General features: G+C 33.1%; 1 pseudogene; it reads right to left on the reverse strand.

Annotated features, from left to right (window-relative positions):
* Positions 1-12339, reverse strand: part of LOC106465074 — a 23595-nt pseudogene that overhangs the window by 10234 nt on the left and 1022 nt on the right.

Consider the following 12339-nt stretch of genomic DNA (forward strand, 5'->3'; position numbering starts at 1 on the left):
AACCAAGACAAATTCTTTGTTCAGACCAAAGGTCAGTTTTATGTTATTTGATACGGTAACATGAGTGCACGTGAGCCACATCATCGCATCTTCTGTATTGTTAGCCAGGCACGACTGAAAGGTGAATATAATAAAAATATATAAATGTATAATGTTATGAGATTTGTGTTTTTGTGTTATAATTTGTGTTCATTGTAGAATGAAAGAGGCATAATTTATATTTGTTTCCTAATTTTTTATGGTGGTTGCGAGATCGGTCAAATCTACCGAACCCAAGATTAATTATTGAAAATAACAGATAAAATATAAAGTTTTTCTTAAGAAATGTTTGATAACTATCTGGACATTATAAAGATTTTGCATGTGAAATTTGAAAATTTTCTGATGCATAATAGTATTTTTAATCTTAAAATGAAAATTACTTGTGTGAAAAGAAAAAAAAACGACAAAAACATTGCTTTACAAACCTGAAGACTTAATAAAAAAAATTGATATTTTGCTTATGAAAGCATTGAAAATTATAACAAGCATAAAATGGTTACGAGGTCGGTGCTAGGAACAGAGCCACCAGCCTGAGGACGTATAGACAGAGAAACCTTGCCCTTGAAGACCAGATGCTGGGAATGGATCAGGTGTCTAGAATTGCACCATATTGGAACAGAGTGATGGAAAGGTGCATTTGTTAAGCATAAACCAGTACAAAGTGCCACTCGTGCTCACCATGGATATGGAAACCTAAATGTGTGGGTAGGAGGAGCCCATAAACTAGTTTCTGAGCCTTAGAGGCATCAAACAGAAGCAAGCAAGAGGAAGAGATACGTCCCGAATCATATGAGGTCAAGTAAGCCACCATCACCACGAAAGGTGATGAGAAGACAGAATATCTCTGAAGATACTTGAATTAATGGGCTAGAAACCACTGAAGGGTATATGTATAGGCACATCCAAGAGGAACTACGTCCTTGAGAAAAAAAAAAGACTCATGCAGAAAATGGAGACCTTAGAGCTCTGGTGTCAAAAGCACCATGGCATAAAGACATAGAAGAAGATTAAGACTGCCCCACATACAAAGTGAGAAAGACTACCAAGTGAATGAAATAGTGTGGGAGTTGAGATGGAGAGCTGTACCAGCCACCCTAAACAAGAACAGAGGGAGCTACGTGAAAAGGAGCAAGTAGAGACCGAACAAAAGACTTCAAGAATGTAATCTCCGAATAAAAAAAGCCTGGACCCAGTCAAAAAAGATGTGGTCATAACCAGCTCGAAGGGAAGGGCAAAGAACCAAATGTTTAATCATTGCACATGAATCAAAGTAAGCAAAAGGCAGCCAGATACAACAGAATATAATAAAAGTGTATGAAACCTCAAATCAGGTCATCTACCACTGGGGAAAGCATCTACTCGAGAGTGAAAAAATGGTTCTTCAGGAACTGAGAAACATCAAGTGGTTATCTAGCTAATACCTCGTATTACTGTGAGAATACTAAAAGTGTGTTTGAGGAATTGTCCAATGGGAAAAAACCCTGAGAAAGCATCTGAAGAACTCAATATGTTGTAGCAAAGGGAGTCCACCAGTAGACAAAGAAGGAGAGCAGAGCTCCCACAGGAATAAGGCCAAGGAGTGGCTCCGAAAAAATTACTTCCAAGGCCTGTGACAGCCAGCTTTCACATGAGGACAAAAACACAAGTCTGTATGCAATGCTAAATCCAGTGAGGCCCTGGTCAGAAGGGTAGGTAACCAAAGCGAATAGAGATGACTGCTGAAGAGTTGAATCAGCTCAAGAAACCAATGTAGATACCTTCAAATACATCACAAAGAAAAGGTAGAAAACACAAGTCCTGAAGAGGTAACCTGACAAAGGGCATCCCAGAAACCAAGGTAACTTAGACAAATGGAAGAAAACCAAGGATAAGGTTGAAAACACGTATGCATGTATTGCCCCCATAATGCTGATAGGGTCATGAAGGAAAGCCTCCAAATGAAGATGAAGCATGAGAATGGACAAGAAAATTGAATAAGAGACTAGATGGAGAGAAAGAAATGAAAAGATCCCTAAACTGAAAAATTAACCACATGAATGAGACTTGTGAAAAAAGGAAGTCCAAAACTCAGCAAAAATTACTGTAGAAAAAGAAAACAAGACACATGCCCATGGAATCTAAGCAGGGAAGGACAAAAATAAAATAACCACATCCACTTCAGAAAGAGGGAATGTGAAGCAAAAGCAGGCATGAGAAAAGTTACTGATAATATGGGTCAGGTTCAGTTAAAGTAAGAGAGGAAGGTGGTCAGAAATATGTGATCAAAATAAGAATGGAACCAACCACATGGTGCACAGTAAGATGACTGACCATCAACAGGAACAGAGAATGGGGGACATGTTCCAAAAATACAAAGTTGATTAAAATAAAATCAAATTGAAGATAATTTTATTGAAAGTTCTCACTGGTAAGTTTAAAAGTTAGTATAGTTGTTCATATAATCAAGAAATGTAAGGAAAGAAAGACTACACAACAAATAACAAAATATGAAAATAATAAGCTCAAAAATTTTCATAAATCTCATGGAAAAAAAGAACACTCCTAAGTACAAGCAGTGCCAAGGAAAGAATGAGCCTGTATTCAAGTTCCAAGATTCCTATGGATTAATGTGCATGGACGTTTTGTCTTTTTATTGGAGGGCTATATTCTAATGATGATTATATTATACACTGGTGCAATACATGTTAACACATTTAGGTGTGGGAGCTTTGTTTAAAGCTTGTGACATGCACAGGAATTAGTGCAGCAATGCACAAAAGGTAACAAAGTTTCAAGGTGAGTAATATTTCTAAATATCAATTTTCTCACTAAATATCAATTTTGTTAATAAGCATATTACCCAACACCATTTGGAATAAAACTAACTTTACTACAATGAAATTACATGCATCTATATTAACATAAATCATTACATTCAATGGTTTTAGAAAATACAGAAAGATTCCATCTCCCTTTAGTCTACTATAACCCTCCGTGTAACTGTATAATGACTAATGAAAATAAAATAAAACTAAGTAATTCACATTTTTACTTCCCACCTTTCTTTCCACCAATCACCCACATACACAAAAACACTTTTGAAACTGTTTTTCATCAAACACCTATGAAAACTACTATATTTGTGTATAGTAAAGCATAAAAAATATTAGATACTTGGAGAAACTGGTCAAAACTCTCAGTAAACTATTGAGAATACAAAAGAAATCAGTCTGAAAACACAAGTTTCAAGCATCTATTTCGAAGACAAGAAATCAGTTACTCTTAATACATTATTCAGAATAAGATAAATCAGTCTGAAAAACAAACCTTAATAGTTTATTTAGAATAGAAGACATTGGTGTTGAACATGCTTTAATTTAAGAAATTATTCACAAAACCCAAAAATCCTTCTAGAAAACACTCTTAATTGACTATTTATAACACACAAACAGTGGTTAACATTCATGATTGGCAGTTTAGAAAACAAAAAATATTGGTATGGGAAACTTTCTTAACTGACTATTCATGATCTTAGGAAAAACCAATAGATTCAAAATTATGATACCCTATAATATACCCAAATACTTTTGAAAGGTCCAATTTTCGAAAGTGTTTGGGTTATGGGTACTGTATTTTTGAGCTCAATTGACTATTAATAATGCTCTGTTGATAACGGTTTACTAAATGAACATAAATTTCAAAGTAATTTTAGAAATCTGCATTAAAACATTTTCGGACTGTCTTTTTACATACATATTATTAATATCACAGTCAAAACTTTTATTTATACACACGTAAGGAAAGACCCATAAGAAACTGATAACACAGTACTCAATACACAATCACACAGAAGACTGCTATGTCCCATCTAGTAGCAAGATAATGGGGTTAGTTGATCCAAATTAAAACAACATACTTATCAGAGCTGCACCAAGAGGTTTAACCAACAGATGACAAAAAAAATAAAAAAAATGATGTTTTGACAATAAGTAATAATTCTTGTTGGATATACAAGACTGTTCAGTTTAAGAGTTAATATTTAGTTTATTTAGTGATTTAATATTTAATGTGTTAAATGTTAATTATTTTAAAAGCAATAGTTATAACAGGTTTTGTTATGTAACTCAGTATGAGTCGTACATTGTGCATGTAGCTTAGCTGTTGTACTAGGCTTTTGTAATATTGTTGACATCTTACTTGAAGCTTCTAAATTTTCTCATTATGTGTAATACTGTTGTTACTAGAGGGCTAGATAATTCCAGATTTTTCTGTTGCATGTTATGAATACATGCAGATACAGTGAGTGAGTTAGTGAAAATGGAGTTAGACTGCAAGCGGGTTTAGCCAGAACAGGCTATTTCTAAAATGAGTTTCACAGCTTGTATTGTAATAACAAAGATAGAGAAGAATAATTTATCTTGTCAAAGGGTATTCTAAAGTAATTAAACCTACCTGTGTGGACTTTGAGAAAAAAAAAGACAATTATTTAAAGCTCTGGATACAAATGTGATAACCAATAATGGTACACAGTTTGATAAATCTTTGTTTTACTTGTCAATGTGTGTGTTCATTATGTATCAAACATATAAAAACTTTATTTTACTTATAAATATGCATGTTAATTATATATTAAATGTATAAAAACATTAAGTTAAAATAAAACCTGTTTTACTTCATATGAAGCATGATGTATGTTTCCCAAACCCAGAAATTGCCCTGTATCTAAGTTAAGGGTCTGTGTCCTGGTGATTTTGTAGGCCTGCTATGTATGTACTTATGTTCCAAACTTCCAATAAAGATTAATTTTAAAAACAATTAAACATGAATTTAGAATTCTGCTTCCTTGCTACCTAAACAGAGAAGAACTACAAATTAACCTAATCTAAAAAAAATGTTGTTTGTCTGTTTGACTGCTTATAACTGGTGCACTGCAGAGCCAATTTTTACAAAGCATGGTACGTATCCTTAGGACTAGAACGGGTTGACAAGTGGTAGTTGATAGCCGAACAACTAACGGCCCTATTAATATATGTATGTAAAAGCAAAAAAGAAGGTTGGTGGTGGGTGCTGCCACACAGTTGCCTTTCCTCTATTCAGCAGTTCAAAAAATAAAAAGTTACTGTTGGTTGCTGCCGAAGTTATTTTTCCTCCAGTAAGCAGTTCACGGTTAGTAACAATGGCAGGGTTTGCAATAGTACTGGCAGTACCAGATTGCTGGTACCAATACAGACCAGGTACTGGTACTCTAGCATCTCTAATCATGTAAGGGTTAAATAGTAATAATAGGAAACCACTAACTTTAACATGACATTTGATATGAAGTGGAGTTTTGATTAATGGACTGTTGGGATTATCTAAAACAGTAATAATTGGAAACAATAATTTTGATTAATCAATTAAATTACATGACATTAATCAATGTAACTGCTGCTCATAGAAAAGTGTTTATACAGATTAAACTGCCCAGTTCTACTTAGGGCCCTCTGGGTAGTGACAAGTGGAAGAGGGAGGTTTGGCATTTTGATAAGACACCACTATGTAACCCAAGGGGACTCTTTTATGTCTTCAACATGCATTGAAAGGATACATCAGCTAGTGTAGTTAATTTAATATACTGATCTAGCTAGATGTATGCACTGTCACAAAACCAAAACTATAATGATTAGATACCCTTATCCAGATATCTTCACCCATAGTCCCAATAATATCTCACGAGGTTCAGCCAGCTTAGGAGATTATAGGAGTCTTAAAACCATATCCTAAGCTAACAATACAAAATAATTCTCATAGTTAAGAAAGATAAGCAAAATGAATAAAAATATATAATAAACATTTTAATCAATATTGTTAATGAAAGTAATTTTAAAGAAAGAATGGAATATAACTTTTCTTAGAAGACACACAAAAACTAGTCATTTTTTTCACGCACTATCACTAATTTTCTGCCTCCAGAAGAGATAAGCTTACAACCAATAGGAAAATAATAAAATCCAGCTTGTTCCATATCCATGTGTTTTATGCACATCCCAGGACCAAGATTAAGAAAACAATAAAAAATTTAATCCAAATATAAGGAGATATTAGAGAATAACGTAAACATTTCCCACAGAAGCATTTACGAGTCACAAAGATGGTAAATAAAAGAATTAATGAGCTGCTAGAAACAACGAGATGCAGAATTCCTGTAATCGGATAATATCAGCAGTTGAAGAAACCATTCAAAGAAACTACCTATTATTGTAATGTGTTCTACCTACAGGAATCTCATTCTGGATTATTTGATCAAAATAATGCCAAGTTCAGTCCATGTAATAAGGAATAATTTCTTCTATAACATTGCGACGTTAAATTCACTTTGACAAAAGTTAGACCTAAGTTCACAAACAGTTTTAATTGAAATTACAAAACTATTGGTACATCTAATTTACAGTTCCAAATAAACTTACAGAATTTCTTTGGTAACTGATCGATCAACTTAATAAACACCATAACTCTCACTTCAAACATTGAACTAAATCACTAACTCAATACTTCAATGAATTCTCAATGAAGCTTCACACACTGATTACTCATATTTATAGTGTAATCTGGTTTCTCTTTATTCCACAAAATTTCTACATTTCCCCATTAATCTATTTATAACAACTTAACATACAAACAAAACTGAGAAAATAATGAAACATTTGGTCCTTCAAGGCTGTTCTTTCAATCCCATCCTCGAGAAAGTAAAAATTTTAATCTACCTTACACTTTACAGGAAATCCTTAATTTAACTTAAACTGCTGTAACATACTCATCTCCACTACTGTCAACTGCACCTCATTCCACAACCTGTTAGCAAACTATCTTAACTGGAGCCTAGCCTGTCTTTCTCCAAATCTTAAACTTGTTTTGTCTCATGATCATCTTATTATTTATTATTATTATCTTATTATTTTCAGAAAACAGCACAATAAATCAGAGGATATTATCCTATCAGTTTCCTGGATAACCTTGTGAGTTACAACAACATCACCTCTTACCCTTGTTTTCTCAAAAGTAACTAACTTAAAAGATCTTAACCTATAAGATAACCCTTTCATCTCAAATTATCCTACTAACCTTCCTCTGCACCCTTTTCAATGAGTCAATTTCTTATCTTGGAAAAGGAGACCAAAACTGTACACAGTATTCCAATTGATGCCTAACTTGTGATCTGTAGAGAGAGAGAGAGATATAATCATCTCTTTTGACATGAAATCCGTATGTCTATAAACATTCAAATTCTTTTACATTTACTACTAGCAACAGAGCACTGCTTGGATGGCTAGAGTGACTTATCCACCACTGCATCAAGATTTGTTTATTCATTCACACTATCGAGTGGGTTCTCATCTGTACTAAACATGTAATTCCAATTACCATTACCATACACTTACTATAATAAAAGTTATTTGCCAAACTGTAGCCTATCTTCCTAGATGGTCAACATTAGCCTTAACTAGCTCAACAGACACATAGCAAGGAACCACTAATTAACAAAGATGCATCATCACTAATCAACAAAGATGCATCTAGTAAGCACTAATCAAAAAAGACTCATCTAGTAAGCACTAATCAACAAAGACATGTCAAGGAACCACCAATAAAAACAATGACACGTCAAGGAACCACCAATAAAAACAAGGACACATCAAGGAATCACCAATAAAAACAAGGACGCGTCAAGGAACCACCAATAAAAACAAGGACGCGTCAAGGAACCACCAATAAAAACAAGGACGCGTCAAGGAACCAATAAAACAAGGACGTGTCAAGGAACCACCAATAAAACAAGGACACGTCAAGGAACCACCAATAAAACAAGGATGCGTCAAGGAACCACCAATAAAAACAAGGACGCGTCAAGGAACCACCAATAAAAACAATGACGCGTCAAAGAACCACCAATAAAAACAGACGTATCAAGGAACCACCAATAAAAACAAAGACGCAGCAAGGAACCACACAAGCCACTAATTAATAAAGACGCAGCAAGGAACCACACAAGCCACTAATTAATAAAGACGCAGCAAGGAACCACACAAGCCACTAATTAATAAAGACACATCAAGGAACCACTAACTAACAAAGACACATCAAGGAACCACTAATTAACAAAGACGCATCAAGGAACCACTAATTAACAAAGACGCATCAAGGAACCACTAATTAACAAAGACGCATCAAGGAACCACTAATTAACAAAGACAAATCAAGTAACCACTAATTAATAAAGACAACTTGCAAAGAACAATTCATAAACAACAGATAAATGAGATTCCTGTGTTGAGTGACTCGCAGGCTTACTTCACATTTTCTAACTTTTTTTTACTGAACTTCACTTGAATTTTTCTACTTAACTTCTTTTGTTGGTTACCACAGTTGTATCTAGAGCTACAAATCACTGTCTTTTTTTTTCTATAAAAAATCCAGAGAGGCTGGTTCAGTTACTTTAGAACCCAACTGACAATACAATTATTTTTCCCATCTCTGCTAACACAATACAGCTGTGAAACACTATAGAAATCACCCATTAGGGTTAATCACTCACACACTGTCTACCTTCATGTTTTCTAACTGAACTTGACTTGCACTCGCTTGGTCACCTATATTTATATATTGTTCACTGAGGCCTCAAACTTTCTACAAACTACGAGACACAATAATATAACAGTAATCACTAAAGGCAATGAGAAAAATACCAAAGATTCTTGGTCACCTATATTTATAGGTTATTCACTGAGGCCTCAAACTTTCTACAAACTACAAGACACTATAATATAACAATAATCACTCAAAGCAAAGAGAAAAATACCAAAAATTCCATTAACTTGGAATCCAAAATACTACAAGAATTGAACTACACACACAACATACGATTCTTTCTGAATTACGTAATAAAATTTATCATAACTATAGTTTTTAAAATAATCAACTTTTAACACTCTTATGAAAACTAAATAACCATTAAATATTAAATCACTAAATAATTACTCTTAAACTAAAAAGTATTGTATATCCAACAATTATTTTATTTCTCACATCCTCAATACAGATAGAAACATAAAAGAGGTTAATGATACCAGAAAACTTTGCTAATTATGCCCTTATCAATATCATTAAATAAGAAAAAGCTACGATCCAAGCTCTTAGGTACTCCATTTGTAACAAGGGTTCAGTTTGAGTGGACTTCATTATTAACAACCTGTTGCTTTCTTCCCTACAACCATTCTACAGTCCAATTAACTAGTTTTCCCACTACCCACTCATCTAATTTTCTTAGCTAATCTTTTGGTTAGCATAATATCTCTTTAAAATCTTTGCCATTTTATGTATGTTTTCAGAAGGGGGTATGTTTTGTGTGCTTGTTGAAATGGGAAAAATTGTGAATGAACCCTGAGCTAATAATGCAAAATACTCCTCATAATATGAAACACATGTGCAAAATAATAAAAATGATATATAAATATATATATATATATTACGTATCTACCCAATACTATTAATGAAACTAACAAAAAAATGGAACTTATAATACACAATAACTACATGTTTGCTTCACCTACATTTATTGATTCCCTCTCTCTAAAAGTGACATCAATAAATACAAAACTTTAAATGATCCTTCCTAACAATACGTATTGCCCAATGAAAGCCCATTAAATTGCTCTGACAGTCTATTTTAGATCAGCTTGACATCAAATATAAATGTAAGATGAGATTTTCAAAGAAATAAAACTGAGAAACACTCGTATCTTAAAACTAGGAGAAAAAAATTATAAAAAATCATTTATACAAATAATAAATAACATCAAGTGAAAAGGATATTTTTAAATAAAATATTGTTGCTACAGGTCTCTCCCCAACAGACAAATTTTTTGTTAGTAACTCGTTTTGACCAGAGGTTTGTCATAAAATTCTGAGTAACTGCCATTCATGTTCACCTTTAAGTTACTTTAGACAAATGCCTCACAAATTAAAAATCAAACATGGGCTAGAAATAGCACCTCCCACTTGTATTCAACTGTCAGTTTTGGCTGGTGCAAAATCATGTGCTCACTGACATATCCAATAATGACATCATACTGTCAGTTGTAGCCTGACTTATAGCCATCTTCAGAGATAATAGCAAATGCTTTGCTCAATTATTCCAAGCTATGTAATAACTTCCCTATTCAGTTAATAAATTAATATTTTTTTATCCACACTTGTCAGGGGCTCAAAGTATTGAATACAAGTTTAAAAAAATTACAGATTACTGCCAAATATGAAAACTGGAACATTCAGTCTTTCCACAGTGATATATTGGAATACTAGGATATCTGATTCCCTTTGGTAAGTGACTATGCCACATTATTTTTAAGCTGCAGAGTGAAGTACCAGGATAGAATAATGAAATTAAATATAAGAATATTATATTGTCCAAGTATTAATATTATAATTAGTAATAATAAAGGTTTAACACACAACTCAGTTGAGGCCAAACCTTGTTTTAAATTACACTCATGCTAAACTAGTTTCAAAGGCATTCATGAACAGTCATGACTCAAAAATGTCTCAGAATGAAAGACAAGCATTATACAAGCAATTAAACGTGTGAAGCCATTAAATACAGAATTCCAGCTGAAAAAGGAGGAATGAAGTATATCTCCTCATGGCAGCAGTAGCATCTAATAGAAATATGGTCATTGGTCATTTGTTTTGTCCATCACTCAAAGTTTCACACAATTTAAATGGAAGAGGATTTCCTACATAACACACTTCCAATTAACCCTAAAGTGCCAGCATGGAGTCACTATGACTCAATACCAACTCAAGTTAATGACTGAAAATTTAACACTGGCATTTTAGAGTTAATAACCATGCATGAATGTCAAATACCATTAGTGAATAGATTATGAATAAGTGAACCTGTTGAGGTTTTTTTTTAATTATTTTACTCTCTATTTCTAATGTTGTAATTTGTCTGTCAGCTAGAGAGAGAGAGAGCTGTGGGTTATATAGTGTGACATCAAGTTAAAGTTAGTTCTAAAACTCTCTAAAACAAGGCTCAGTTATAATAAATGGGTCAGTGAAGCCTCAATACATAGTTGAGATAAGTTATTTCAGAATAGAGCATTGTTGTCAGTGTCTGCTAACCAGGAAATGCACCATATTGCACCATTTTGCTGTAATGAATAAAAAATTCTCTAAAGGAGTAAAGCATGCCCTCAGAACATCTTGGAAGGTGACTGCCTACAGTGTTCACAGCACTTTACCACATGTTAAGATTATAATTTTTTTTAAATCTTTCTCAAAGAAATTTCTGGAAATTAGCAGCCCTATAAAGATTTTCAAGCTACAAAAGAGACTTAAGCTTTTTATTTTTTTTACTAGTGCACACAACAAGATGTGATTTAATTCATTAGTTAAAAAATATTAGATCTTGAATCAACTTAATTTTGTACAGAAGAACCTTTAGCTTTCTGGATTTACATAAAAAGGGGCAATCTTAACCCATTAACTGCGGCAGGAGCAGCTCAGTTGCCATTTTATGACTTACAGATAAAACTGAGTTGCCATCAATCACAATAAAACGGTAATTTCATCATTCGTATTGTTATAGTTATATATATGTGCGACTGACGGATATTTCCATCATTTGCAGTTGAGCCATAGAACTTCAATGACGAAAATATCCATCATCCGCAGTTAATGGATTAATAACAAGGGTAACATTGTCTTTTGGAAATATTGATCTGGATTTGTTTTAGTCATACTTCTTGATTACAAATGGTAACTTACAGAGGTTTGAGTTATGATGTTACTTGTTTAGATAACTTGGATTAACTTTACATTTTTTGTTAGATAGTTATGTTTATGATATGTGAAAATTACAGAAACCCAATAACCAAAATGTTTTTGAATTTGGAAAGTTACTTCTCTTCTTCAGGAATGAATTCCCCAATGATCCCCAAGAGAAAAATGAAGTTAAGCCTTTTCATGATACAATTGTCCTTCTTTAATTAAGTTTAAATTTTATTTTTGTATCTTATAATTTTTCAAAGTAAGTAATCCTGTATTTAACAATCTAATAATATCAAAGTATAATGAATTCATGAAACATTTAAACTAATACTACTATCACTTCCAAGTTCCAAGGTGTTTAAAGCACTGATGAACCCATTAAATGAAAATAGAAAATCATTGGCACAAATGCTGTCATCAGTGTCAGTGCACAAATCAATACTAATTCTAATTCTTGGAAAACAGCAGCATGTCATGGCGTTTCTTTCCTCTTTTTTTTTTTTTTTTTTT

Source organism: Limulus polyphemus, unplaced genomic scaffold (genome assembly GCF_000517525.1).
Source record: "Limulus polyphemus unplaced genomic scaffold, Limulus_polyphemus-2.1.2 Scaffold1827, whole genome shotgun sequence".
Classification (NCBI taxonomy): Eukaryota; Metazoa; Arthropoda; class Merostomata; order Xiphosura; family Limulidae; genus Limulus; species Limulus polyphemus.